Consider the following 12,950-nt stretch of genomic DNA (forward strand, 5'->3'; position numbering starts at 1 on the left):
AGTCACGACCCAAAGCAGACGACGCAGGAACGAGACAATGGTGGCAGGATGACACTAACAGACGCAATCCAGAATAAAAATAAAATAGTTTCGAACAGCTGCGCATCAGGTCCCACAGCAGCCAACACTCAGGGGAGACACGAGGAGAAAGAGACAGAAACGTACCCACGGCAGGGCGCACAGCAGAGCAGGCGGACAGAGACCAGAGACAGGCGTGACCCGTACGACAGCACTGAGGGGGCACAACTGACGGACACCCACATCAACATCTCCACGTCCAAGTCAGGACACAGACCATCTTTTCAAGATCCTGGGACGCGGTGATGAAAACCGGCTCCGTGTCGGGGCCACAAGGAAAACCACATAAAACCCAGAAAGAAGACAGTCAGTGTTCTTCCCTAAAAATGCAGTTACACCTACCAAAATAAGAAAACCAATAAATCAAAACACACTTCGCTTGGAAATTTTAAAACTTGCGCCGAAGCAACTCTTGGACCAAAAATGAAAATAGAAACCAAAATTACAGACCCTCCAGACCGCGATGTTATGGAAAATACCCCGGATCCGAAAGTAAGGAAAAGCTCTCAAATGCTAACCACGTTTTGGAAAAGAGCCAATGAACGGCACACACAAATCACACACCTAAGAAAAAGGACAAACTGAGAAAAAACAAAAGAAGTTAATTGTAAGCAAAACGCGATGAACTAAACAGCAGAAAAACAGGGGCGCCTGGATGGCTCATTTTGCTTAACAACAGAACAGAGAACCCGGGAGTAAACCCACACGCATTCGGGCAACCGATCTCCAACCAGGCGCCACAGACACACACAGGGAAGAACAGGCTCTTCTGCAAAGGATGATGCGTATGAAAAAATGACATCGAGCCCAGCTTGCACTACGCACAAAATCAACTCAAAATCAAATCTCAAACATCTGCAAGACCCAAACTGTAAAACCCTAGAAGAAAACCTCAGGGCAAAGCCTCTGACGTCCGTCTTGGCAATGACTTCCTGGAGCACACGACAACAAAACCAGAAACAGAGAAGTGGGACAACATCAAACTAAAAAAAGTTCCTGCGAAGCCAAGGGAACCATCGCCAAAGGCACGTGAGGAACAGGAGGAAACGTAGGGGAACCACAGATCTGATAAGGGGTCCGCCTCCAAACCCACAAGCCACTGTTACCACATGACGGTAAAAACATCAAAAAAATGAAAGCCACCAAGCGCTGGGAAGGACGTGGAGAAACTGGAGCCTTTGCACACTCTGCACACAAAACAGCACAGGCACTACCCAGAACAGAATGGAGGCTCCTCAGAAAATTAAAAATAGAACTCCTGTATGATCCAGCAACTCCACTTCTCAGTTTGCATCCAAAGGATCTGAAATCAGGATCTCAGACAGGAGCTTGGCCACGATCCCTGCAGCATCAGTCCCGAGAGCCGAAAGAGAGGAACGGGGTAATCATCCGTCAACAGCTGGACGACGAGCACAGGGGCACCTCCAACGGGGCACGGAGCATCTCTCGGCCTCGAAAAGGACGGAAACCCCGCAACACGCACCATCGCGGGTGAGCCCTGCAGACACATGCTCCGTGACATAAGCCAGTCTCAGGAGGACACACACCGTGGATGCCACGGACCTAGCGCGTCTACAACAGCCAAGCCCAGAGTCAGGACGGCCCATGCCGGCAGGGGTTCAGGCAGTGGGCCACGGGGAGCTGCTGGTCAGCGGGCACGAAGCTGCAGTCAACCAAGTCAAGGGATGTGCTCTGCCAGCCGCAGGGCACGCCGGCAGTGAAGACAGTAGACCTCGCGCTGAGTGTTCGCATCATAAACAAACGCACCTGTAAAAATCCGAATACAGCAGGAACTGACAGCATGACTCGGCTAGAACGAAAACCAGGGGCAGAAGCGGATCGCGTCAGTGCCCAGCTGGGAGCGCGAGCAAACCACGGGGAAAGAGACCCCTACCTCACACCGCTCACCACGACGGAAGGGGAACGAGTGAGAACTCCAGAAGCGGCCGCACGCAGCCGAGGAAACGCGGGCCTTCGGAAAGGTGAGGGAAAGCTGCCCTCGCTAACTCCACCGCAGGCCCAGCCACGACGGAGGAGCGGAGCGGAGGACGCCACCGCGGGAGAGCCTGGACGCGGCGGATCACAAACGGGAAGCAGAGCGAAGGCCGGAGACGGACTCGTCTGGTCCTCAAAGAGCTGATCTCCGTGATCCACGGGGAACAGATCCACAACCGTCCGTGAACCATGAACAGAGGCACGGAGAGCTCACAAAGAAAATACAAGAGTCTCTGATATTTGAAACGACACCGACTCATTCCTCATAAAAGGAACCTGACATGTCCCTGCCGAAGCCCGACGGCTGCGGGCACGGCCGGCACGGCCCCCCAGGAGCACCAACCTGGAGGAGGCCGGCGAGCGTGCCTCTCTGGGCCAGCCCCTGCACACGTACGAGCCACGTAAACGCGTACGGAGCGACTCGGGAACAAGGCGGCTCCTTCTGTAGCGGGCGGAGACCGGAAATCACGGCAGGCGCCGCCGACGGATGGCGGGACCGATGCTGGCACCACCACACCTGAAGCAGTCTCGGCTGTCAAAGAGGAAAAGAGAAGCTCTCTGTACCAAGAGAGAAAAATTTCTGGCCGTTCCATTTAGTAGGGGAGAAATAAAAACCAGGGGCACAGGCCTGAGAGCACACGCCTCGCGCGAGACCGGGGACAAGTAAGAAGGCGGACATCTGCGCTGACCCGGGGCTCGCCGAGCCGGGAGCACGCGAGAGACCGCGAGGCCGCGCTGCCTGCAGATGTGGAGCCGGGGCTGGCTGTCGGGGACTGCTCACTTCCGGCTGCGTGCTCCCCACGTTTCACTCTCGAACCCACAAACCACTGCCAGCCCGGCAGGGCACGGACACCAGCGAGCCCCAGGGCGCTCCCTCCGCCCCACACAACAGGGCTCGGCCTTGAAAAGCAGCAAGCTCCCGATCCGCGTGGCAACCTTGAGAAATCTCCAGGGAACCACAGCAGAGGACCGAGCCGGTCCCCAGACGTGACGCGCTATAGGACCCCATGTATGTAACCTTCTAGAAACGCCATTAGAGCAGGAAGGACAGACGAGCGGTTCCCAGGAGCTCCGGGGTGAAGGGCAGCAGGCAGGGGGCACACGGGGTCCCCTCGTGATCGAATCTACTTGGACTGCGCCCACGCGTGCATCCTGGCTGTGACCCCGGTCACCGTGAGGAAAACCGCAGAAGGGTCCCCAGGATGCTCAGAATCATTTCCTACAAGTGCACGTGAATGTACCATTGTCGTGAAATAAAATAACTGAATGATGCAGAAGTGACACCAGCCTGTCCATCTCAAAGCACGAAGTCACTAAGGGGACGGAGCAGAGGCCACACTCAACCTGACCTGCTCTCCCAAGCACCGGCCTCCTGGAGCCTGAGACCGGAAGGCAGGTGGGCAGCCACGGGGCTCAACCTCTCCGTGCACAGGGCACCCCCAGGGGAAAGGGAGGAAGCCCAGGGATGAAGCGTGGTCTTCCAGACACACAAGGTTGCCTGGCCCAGCAGCATGAGCGTCCGGAAAGCTGTCCACCATCTCCAGTCCCCTCCCCCGGGAAGCAAGCCCACAGGGCACTCCTGGGTCTGCGGGGGGGTGGTCATGGGACTCCTTCTGGACTGTGAGTTGTGAACCAAAGCAACCCAGCTCCCTGCTGAGCCAAGCATTTCATTCCCAGGACAAGGCCCCAGAGTTCTTTTCCTCTGGCAGGGAGACCACACAGTCCCCACGGCAGCTGCTCCATCCGCCCAGGGCTCCAACTGCCCTGAGCCAGTCCTGCCGATCCCTGGTGGACCCGCACCCCTCCGGCTTCAGGCGACTGACACTTGGGGAAGGACTGTGGCCACAGCAAGGCCTGGCCTGCACCGTCAGAACCTCTTCCCACCCGACCGCGCCCGGCCTCCAGCTGGATGCCAACCCGCCCTTCCCACAACAAGGACAGACGCCTGCATGCTGAACCGTCTCCTACCACGGCCTCCAAACCCCTCCTGCAGGGCGGCAGAGGCCCAGAAAAGCAGCGGGCATTCTGTCCCAACATCCCGTCAGACCAGAGGACGCAGGGCTGCGACCCCCCCGTGGCGGACAGCTCTGGCCCAGACCTGCCCACACGGCAAAGGATGGCTGAACTGGCTTCAGGCGACGCCTGAAGAATCCCTTCTTCAAGCACAACGGAACTCACAGGGTCCAGGGGACCCGTGACATCAGAGGTATCCTGGGGACAGAAAGGCGGCACGCATAGCAGGGAAGATTCGAGCTCCCATCCCGTCCCAATGAGAAGCCACAAGCCTGGTCCAGCAGCCCCCCACAGTCCAGCCTCCTCGGGGCTACAGGGCAGCACCGTCAAGTGGGGCCCAGGTCTCACGCAGGACACACTGTGTTCCAGCCCCAGCTCCGCTCTGCTCGCTGCTGGCCTTGGGAAAACCAAGTCCCTCTCACAGTCCAAGAGAAAGAACCCACCCACTGCCTTGCTCTGATCGGTGGCCTGAAGACCACCAAGTGGTCTCGCGGTCACCAGCACTGACCCCCACCCCACGCCTCCACCTGCCAAATGGTCATCTGCTCACGGCGGCAGGGCTACCTACACCCTGGGAAGCAGTGAGCTACAGGGTGTGGACGACTCCACCCCTGCAGCTGTGGTCACCCCTCCCCCTGCCCTGGCTCCAAGCGCGGGTCTCCTTTGGCTCTGAAAAGTGGACCTCATGTCTGGGAAGCACCTGCTCACGGCTGGCCCACCCACGCTCTCGGTGCCCCTCGCCGCTTCCTCCCACCAGGCCAAGAACCAGCTTCCTCCAGCCGCTAGCTCCCACTTGCACAAGTGTTCATGGAGGGCCTGTCACATGCGCTTCCCAGCCCAGGGCCACAGACACAGAGAAGACACAGGTAACCTGGGGGAGCGCACTGGAGCCCAACACCACGGCAAGCAAGGACCTGCCAGGCGGGACCGATGGCCTGAGACCACCCAATGCCCCGCCCTCCCGAGGGACTGCAACAAACAGCAGGGGCAGACGGGTGGCTTCCAGAGACGACGCGGCACCGAGCCTTCGACACGTGGAGCAGGTCACCAAACGGGGCCAACACCGGCCCTTCTAGGCAGACAGCCGCAGTAGGACACCCGAGGGCAGGCTCGGGAGGCCAAGGAGTCAGCCAGGCAGGCTGACCAAAGCCCGGAAGATCAGGTCAAACCACGAGGAGCTGCAGAAGCCGGGGGAGGGAGGCGGCCGGCCCCAGCGCGGACCAGCACCCCGAAGGCCTTCCAGCAGAAGAGGGCCACGGGCACTGCTCCCAGCAAGGGGGGCCGCCACGTCAAGAGGAAACAAAGGTGGCCCGGCTGGAGGCTGCAGGCCAGCGAGAAGGACCGCCCCTGCGACTGGACATTCTCTGGGTCCCGGCTCAGGAGGAACGACTGGACATCGCTCCCCAGCCCCGGCGCCCGCTCCTCACCCCCAGCCCAGGCACCCTCATTAGCACCTTCACGGTGGGGGGGGGGACGCAGCGGGGGAAGGTCAGACCCGAGTCATGAGCCCGGGCCCTCGTTAGCGCTGCTTCTGAAAGCCCGTGCGGAGTGGGCAGCCGAGCCCAGGCAGGAGGCGGAGCCCAGGCAGGAGGCGGAGCCCAGGCAGGAGGCGGAGCCCAGGCAGGAGGCGGAGCCCAGGCAGGAGGAGGAGCCCAGGCAGGAGGCGGAGCCCAGGCAGGAGGCGGAGCCCAGGCAGGAGGCTGTTGCGCTGGGTGACTTCAGTGTGGGGGAAGCCTGACCCCCCCACCCCGTCTTCCCCAGATGCCATCACGCCCTCCTCGTTCGCCACCACCGCGCACCCCACAGCCCGGCTTCCCGGCCAGCGCAGGCTCAGTCCGCGCCACGCAGCCCGCACCCAGGGTCTGGCTCCGGTGACAGACGGCAGACGAGAAGCCGGATGCCTGGTGGCAAGAGGCCCCCAAAGCCCTAAGAGCGCTGACTCAGTCACAGGACACCCTGCACGGGTCGGGGAAAGCCAGCCACCGGTCACCAGCGAGCTCATTCTACACACGTCCGTCCAGCCTCACCGGTCACGCCGGCCTCCAGTCTCCACGTGCTGGTCGGCACTTGGATGCCCAGAGTCCCTAGAGCTCTCAGACCTCCGCCAAGCTCTCCTCTAGAATGAGCCCGACGGCAGCTCGATCTGGAGGAGAAGTCCAGGAGTCGGTCTTTCTTAACACAGCCACGAGGTCCTCTAACCCACAGGCATCCTTCAGGATGCACGCGCCTTGCGATCAGGTCCCCCGCAAAGCAGCGGGACAGGAGTGCGGGAAGGTGGGCCAGCTCAGGGTGAGGGGACTCTGCAGCCCGGGGGCTGGGTTCACATCTGCCCATGCCTCTGGATAAGCCTCCCAACCCGGGGGAGTCTCCTGAGCTGAGGACATCAAGAACCCAACAGGGGCTGGGCGGACACCAGCGTCAGCAAGCGGGGATGGCCACTGCGTTGACCACGGTCGGCTGTCCCATGCTTCCACTCAAAGGCAGCCCACACCTCGCCCTGGTCATCCACAGAGCGGGAGCTCCGAAGAAGGAGCCAGCCCAGCCCCCGGGCCCCACGGGGCCCTCCTCCCCCCTGCCCTGGGCTTGTGTGCCCGCCCCTGCAATGGCACTGGTGCCCCGGTCCCCAGGGGGCTACAGGACCAGAAAGGGCAGGCTCGGGGACATGCTAAGGAGGGACGTCCGTCAGGATGCCAGAGCTGCGACATGGCACGGCCACGTCTGGACATCCCTGTTTCCCTACCAGGACGGAACTCAGTCAGGCCGGGGCCCAGTCCCTCCCTCAGGGGAAATCAGAGACGGAAAATAACACCGATTCAGTCACAGAAAACGCCAACGGTGTGTGGGGCCAGAGCTCCAGGCTGGGGGCTTGCGGGGTCAGCGTGACCCCTGGGCTTGCTCCCCCACGTCTGCCTCCCCCTCCACGAGCGGGAGCCCGGCACTGCGGGGACAGCAGCACCCTGCCACCCCCCGTCCCGCAGGGAGAGACGCGGCGGTCCCCAGCCACCAATCGCTCCCTGGCAGGGGCCTGTGGCCTAGCTGCCGTCCCCATGGACCCAGCCACAGGATCCTGAGCCCAGGTTCCCCGGCCTGGACCCCGTGGACGGGGGTAAGGCACAGGCCTGTCACTGCCTGCAGCAGCCTCCTGCCATCTGTCCCAGACCCCCACCCCACCTCTCCCGGCTCAGGAACAAAATCCAGGCCTTGCCTGGCTCCCAGGCCTGACAGCCTGACCCTGGTCACACAGGCCTGTGGGAGACCAGCACTGCTGTGCCGCCCCTCAGGCCTCTGTTGCCGAGAACACCCCCCCACCACCACCGCATTCCATCCGACTGCTACTCGGTTTTTAAGACTCATCTCAGGCCTTGCCAGCATCCAGGACCCCTTCCCCATAGGGAAGGACCCAGACCCTCCAGCCCCACCCACAGCCGCACACACTTGGGGGAGAGGGTGGTCTCTCTAGCCCATCACTGACCCCTCCCTGTGGCCTCCCTCCATGCCTTGCACGCAGGAGCCTTGGTGACAACACCAGGGATGGCTTTCGGGCAGCCCCCTGCACTCACCGCATCTCCGGACCTGCGTGCAAGACGGGACCTTCAAGAACCCTTCTGAGCATTGCTCATCTCCGTGGCACCCCTGGGCACAGAAAGACCAAGGCAGGGCCCTGCCAGAGATCCCGTGCCCCAGACACTGCCCCGGTACATTGACGCGGGCAGCCTACCACCCGGCCCCCTCCTCGCAGAGCTTCCCTGAGCCCGAGGTGGGCCTGAAAGCTGGGCAGGGCTCCATCCCGCATGGTGCGGCTTTGAAGACAAGTGCACGGTCACCTTTACCTCAAGCCTGTCCTGCCCAGGCTTCAGGCTGACGGGGACAATCCCGCAGCTGCAACAGGTTTCCGAGGACAGCCCCCGGCGGCAGAGAGCACACTGACCCGATGCCCGCCAGGAGGCGTCCCTGTCAGCACCACGGGCTCAGGCAGCTGCAAGGTACCGGGTCCGGCTCACAGGCAAGTCCTGTCTTCTCCGCCGGGACTCGGGCCAAGGCAACCACCTCCATTCCCACAAGACGTTCTGGAGCCACGGCAGTGCTCACGGGCCCGCGTGGTGCGTGGATGCAGTTCAGCTCTGCTCCGTCCCCACGGGTCGCATGGTGTGTGGATGACAGTTCAGCTCTGCTCCGCCCCACCAACCTCACCACTTCGCCGCACCCCTGCAGGCAGCCACTGGCCCCGGGCCTGGAACCCCAGGTGGGCAGCAGAGACGCGGCTCCCAGACGCGGGCAGCCGGCGGGGGAGCGCACAGAGGCCCCGGTCGGGTGCAGTAGCAGCTCCCTCTGAGCCCCACATTCATCACCCAGAACCAGGAATGGTGATTCCCGTCGCCCGCCTCCCACCCCCGAATGGGAGACAGGTGTTCGCGGCAGGGAGCCGAAGCAGGGCGAGAACCCTCATTCCTGCTGTCAGTCGGCTCCTCTCTCACAGGCTCCGTCACCGGGACGGGATGTGGCAGCGATGGGGGAACTACCGGAGAGCCGGGCAGTGCAGGGCGCCGAGGCAGAGAAATTCCACTCGCAACATGTGATGCCGTCAGAACAAATCCAGGAGCCACAGGCACACCTAAGCCGTGGCCAACTGTCCACACAGGAGTCCGAGCGACAAAAGGCCCAGCCTCAGAAGCCTTGTGGCCGAACGGGTAATGTCTTGGGACTTCGCAGTGAAGGGACTGGGGGCAAGTCACCTTTTCCGACCTGGTTCTTCACCTGTTCTGGGGGGGGGGGGGGGGGTAGTCACAGGCCCTTATCCTGGGCTCACTGGGAGGATGAGCTGAGGCCCTGGGCTCCAGCTGCTGAGGACCAGAGCCCAGCACCCGAGTGCCACGTGAGTGTGGCAGGGATGACGGGCACCTCCACCCCCAGGATGCCCCGCCCATCCTTTCTCCCAACCAAACCTTGCCCTGCTGCCTGGCCCTGCTCAAATTCCACATCCTAGGAGGTCCTCCCTTCTCTGGGGTGCTGCAGCACACATCCAGCCCTTGTCACTAATGGCTTGGGACAAGCTGGGCCACAGTGGCAGTCTTCTCCCCCAGCCGGAAGGCAAGCCCCACCTCCCTGCCTCAAGCTTCCCCACATGGTGAACAAACGCCCAGCCATGGCTGATTTCTCACCACCGTCTCCTTGCCGCCTCAGACTGCCCGTCCACTCTCTCTTGGCTGCCGGCAAGTCTCTGCTGGGCACCCAAGATGCAAGGGTGACCGAGATGCAGGCCTCTGTGTGGTCACGTGCAGAACACACACAGACACAGGTCATCTCAGGGTGACACAGAAGAAAAGCCAAGCACCGGGGGCTGCGGGCCACAGGTATGGGGGTGGCCCTCCCCCAGGGGCGGCAGGGAACAGGGAGGTTCCAAAGGGGACATCCAGAACACAAGGGCCTTCCAAGAAGGAGACTGAGCTGTCACACTAGCGGAAGAGAGGTGAGTCGCACAGGCGATGGACCCTGACAGAGCTGGGGTACGTGGTAGAAGATGTGGCTGGAGCGACAGGCAGGAGCCAGACCCCGACCTTCACCCTACCGGCAGCAGGGAGCTGGGGAAGGGACACAAGGATGCCTGCCTGCCCAGAAGCCTGTGAGCCCGCCCCAGATGGCAGTCCCTGTGCACAGGCACCCACGCCGCCGCCACAGGGAACTTGCCCGGAAACAGTCAGGGCAGCCAGGCCAGCAGAGCACAGGTGTGGAGGGGGCCCAGCTAAAGCTCCACTTCTTCCAGGAAGCCTCCTTGGACTTGCCCATCTCGGACGGCTACCGCACCACGACTTGAGTCCTGAACCTGCCCTGTCCTGGGCAGGCAGCTGCGGCACCAGATTTCTCCGGGGGACCCAGCACGCCCCAGGCTGAACCTTGAGCGTCCCCTTCGCACGGGCTGCAACACCCCCACACCGACCCGGTTCATCCGCATCCGTGCCCCAAGTCGCTGTCCCCGGGGGGCTCCGTGAAGCGCCGTCCCCACGCCGGGCTCCCGCGGGCCCCCCGAGCCAGAAAGCAGGCAGACGCGCGGCGGGGACAGAGCACGGGGAGCCGAGGGCGGGAAGCAGCGGCCGGGCAGGGCCGTCGGCGGACGCGCCGCAACAGGTGCGCGGCCAGGCCGGGGGAGGGGCCGGCAGCGGGCGGCGCGAGGGAGCCGGACGGCCGCAGCCCCCGCGCGGGCGCCACAACTTTCGGCGCCGGGGCAGGGCCCCTACCTGAGCCACGCGCGGCTGCCGCGCCACGCCGGACGGCGCCCCCGGAGCGCCGGGAGCGGACCCCCGGGGGTCGCAGGGGCCAGCGCGCGGCGGGTCCCGCGCGAGCTCCGCGGCCGGGAGGCCCCAGTGCGCGGCACCGGGAGGGCCTCGCAGGCCGAACGCGAAGGCGGCGGAAAGGCGCGGACGTGACGGCCTCGAGGGCGCGGAGCTGATGGCCGCCCCGCGCGCCCCACAAGTGGGACCCGAGGCCTCGGGGCGACCGCGCGCATGCGCCCTCAGGTGGGTACCCCGCACCGGCGCCCCGGGGGGCGGAGCCGCAGCACCCCCGGCCCGCCCGTCCGCCCCGCCCCACCCACCGTGACCACGCCCCCCGGCGGCCCCGCCCCCTACCGACCCCGCCCGCGGAGGCCCCACCCCCTCGCCCCGCCCCGGCCCCCCGATCCCCGACCCCGACCTCGGACCGCGCGCCCTCCCGGCCGGACCAGCGTGACCCCGCCGGCCGGACCCGGCCAGACCCCGCCTCACCTGGGCCGGGGTGGCTCGCGGGCGCGCTCCGCCGGCTCTCGGCGGGAGGGGCGGTGCAGGGGGCGGAGCCGGGCCCTACACGTCACGTGACGGCCCCTCCCGTAGGCCGTCCCTCGCCCGTCCCGTCGGCCCCGGCGCCTCGAGCCAGCCAATGGCCTCCCGAGCCGCGCCGCGCCGCGGACGGCGTGCGCCCGAGGACTACAAGTCCCAGACCGCCCCGCGCGGACGACCGGAAACGGCCGGAGACGGCGGCCGGCTGGGCCGGAAGTGCTTTCTCAGCCCGGCGTGCCTGAGTGGCGTCGAGGGTCCCCGGGGCCGCGCGGTCCCCTCCCTGGCCGTGTGAGATGGCAGGCCCGTTGTCACCCCGAGCCAGTCTCCATCCGTGGAACCGAGGCTGGCCGGGGAGAAGGGGGAGACGGTGACCGTGAAAGTGACTGAGACAAGACGTGCCCATGGCCCAGCCTCCGCGGCCTTTGGCTGGGACCGCGGCCCCGTGGAGCCCCTTCCCGGGAGCAGCACCTGCCCCTCCAGAGGCCTTGCCGGGGCCGGGTCCCCGCCCGTCCCCACCCGTCCCCGCCCGTCCCCGCCTCCCCTGCAGGCCGCCCCCCACGCCCCCCCGTGGAAGGACCGTGGGCCAGTGTGCCCCGTCTGAGCCTGCGGCCCCACGGGTGAGCCGCCCCAGGGCCGGGTCCTCCGCACCGCCTCCCTACACCAGCCCCGGCCTCTCCTCGCGGGGCAAAGTTGGCCTCCCGGTACCTGCTGGTGGCCAGTGGTCGCAGGGGCATTTCCACGGCGGGTCCGGCAGGGGCGGCCTCCTGCAGCGGGCTTCGGGGACAGGCGCTGCTTCCTGATGCTCGGGTGGTTCTCGGGTCTTAAGTTTGCGCACGGGTGTGTGCGCCCAAGACTTGAGTGAGAACAAATCCGTGTATGTGTGAGCACCGGGCACTGGACGCTGAGCGGTGTGGACACGAGAGTGTGTGACCGAGTGTGTGAGGGTGAGTGTGCATGTGTGCTTGGATGAGAGCGTGGGGACGATCGCGGGTGTGTGTGCGTGCGCACGTGCAGGGGGGAAGGAGGAGGGGGCACCAGCAGGCCCGCAGGCGTTTGCTCAGATCAGCCGGTGCCACAGCCCGTAGTCATCGTCACCATGGCTGTGGGCCAGTGACATGTGCCCATTTCATAGACAAGCCAGGATCTGGACGGGGCTTCTCGTCCTGCCCACACGACAGCTGGTGGGCGAAGGAAGCCCGTTCTGGTCCTGAGAGGCCGTGGCAGTGACTGCCGACCACAGCCTAGGGCTTCAGGGGAGAGGTCTCCCGAGACAGGCGCCTGCCTGAGAGCCAGACGCTCTGGCTCCACGGGCGCACCAGGCCCTTCTCTGGGCGGATGTCCACTGCCAGCAGAATGAGTGGCGGGCACTGGCTCCTGCTGGGAGGGCTCTTACGTGAGAGCAGGGGTTGGCTTGTCCTTAGCGGGCAGTCCCCTCATTTGGATCTTCCCTTTAGACCTCAGCGGGGCTGCGAGCAACAAGGTCGGGGACGGGTCTTCAGAAGGAGCCTTGAGGCACCTCTCACTAAACTTGTACCTGGAAAGGCTTCTTGCCATGAGAAACAGCGCAGGCTTCCCTGTGGTTATGCTGGGTCTCCGGGGGGTGAGGGGGGCGGCTCAGCCTGCGGTTTGCAGGGAGCCTCCCTTCCTCCCGTGCTCTCCGTGCGCTGGAGCCTGGCTCCCTCACCCCTGCCCAGACAGTAGGCTCGCACAGCCACACCGCTCCCGTAGCTCTCTTTTGCTCCCCACCAAGTCCCATGAACCCGAGACTCATGGTGGCCTAGTCTCCCATTGTCCCTTGTTCGGGGCAGGAGTGTGCCCAGCCTCACCGTCAGCAAGGGCCGGCTGTGTGACCGTCCTGGCAGGGGGATGACCATGGGAGGCACAGTAGTCTTCAGGCCCCTTCAGAAGGGAAGGATGTGGCTGGCCAGCTGATCGGACCGTCCTGCTTCCTCTGTGTCCGTGTCCTTTCTCCAGAGTGTGGGCAATGTTTGGAAGACAGTAGCCACATGGGGAGCTAGGGAATGGACCCCAAGCTGGGGATGGGGAACCTTTGCC

The 12,950-nt window shown here is 64.4% G+C and overlaps 1 protein-coding gene across 3 annotated transcripts in view; it reads right to left on the reverse strand.

The window, feature by feature from the left end:
* The window catches only part of TSNARE1 (t-SNARE domain containing 1), a 90,773-nt gene extending 79,863 nt beyond the window's left edge, over positions 1–10,910 (reverse strand). Inside the window, exons 1-2 of one of the 3 annotated variants that reach the window (XM_032315914.1) lie at positions 10,320–10,650; positions 2,417–2,605 (exon numbers count right to left, since the gene is read on the reverse strand). The gene's annotated coding sequence lies outside the window, so the exon portion shown is untranslated. Of the gene's footprint in view, positions 1–2,416; positions 2,606–10,319; positions 10,651–10,844 lie in introns of those variants that run through there. The other 2 variants (XM_032315912.1, XM_032315913.1) reach the window with 2 other exon arrangements.
* Between the last annotated feature and the right edge of the window lie 2,040 nt (positions 10,911–12,950).

This window comes from Mustela erminea, chromosome 16 (genome assembly GCF_009829155.1).
Source record: "Mustela erminea isolate mMusErm1 chromosome 16, mMusErm1.Pri, whole genome shotgun sequence".
NCBI lineage: Eukaryota > Metazoa > Chordata > Mammalia > Carnivora > Mustelidae > Mustela > Mustela erminea.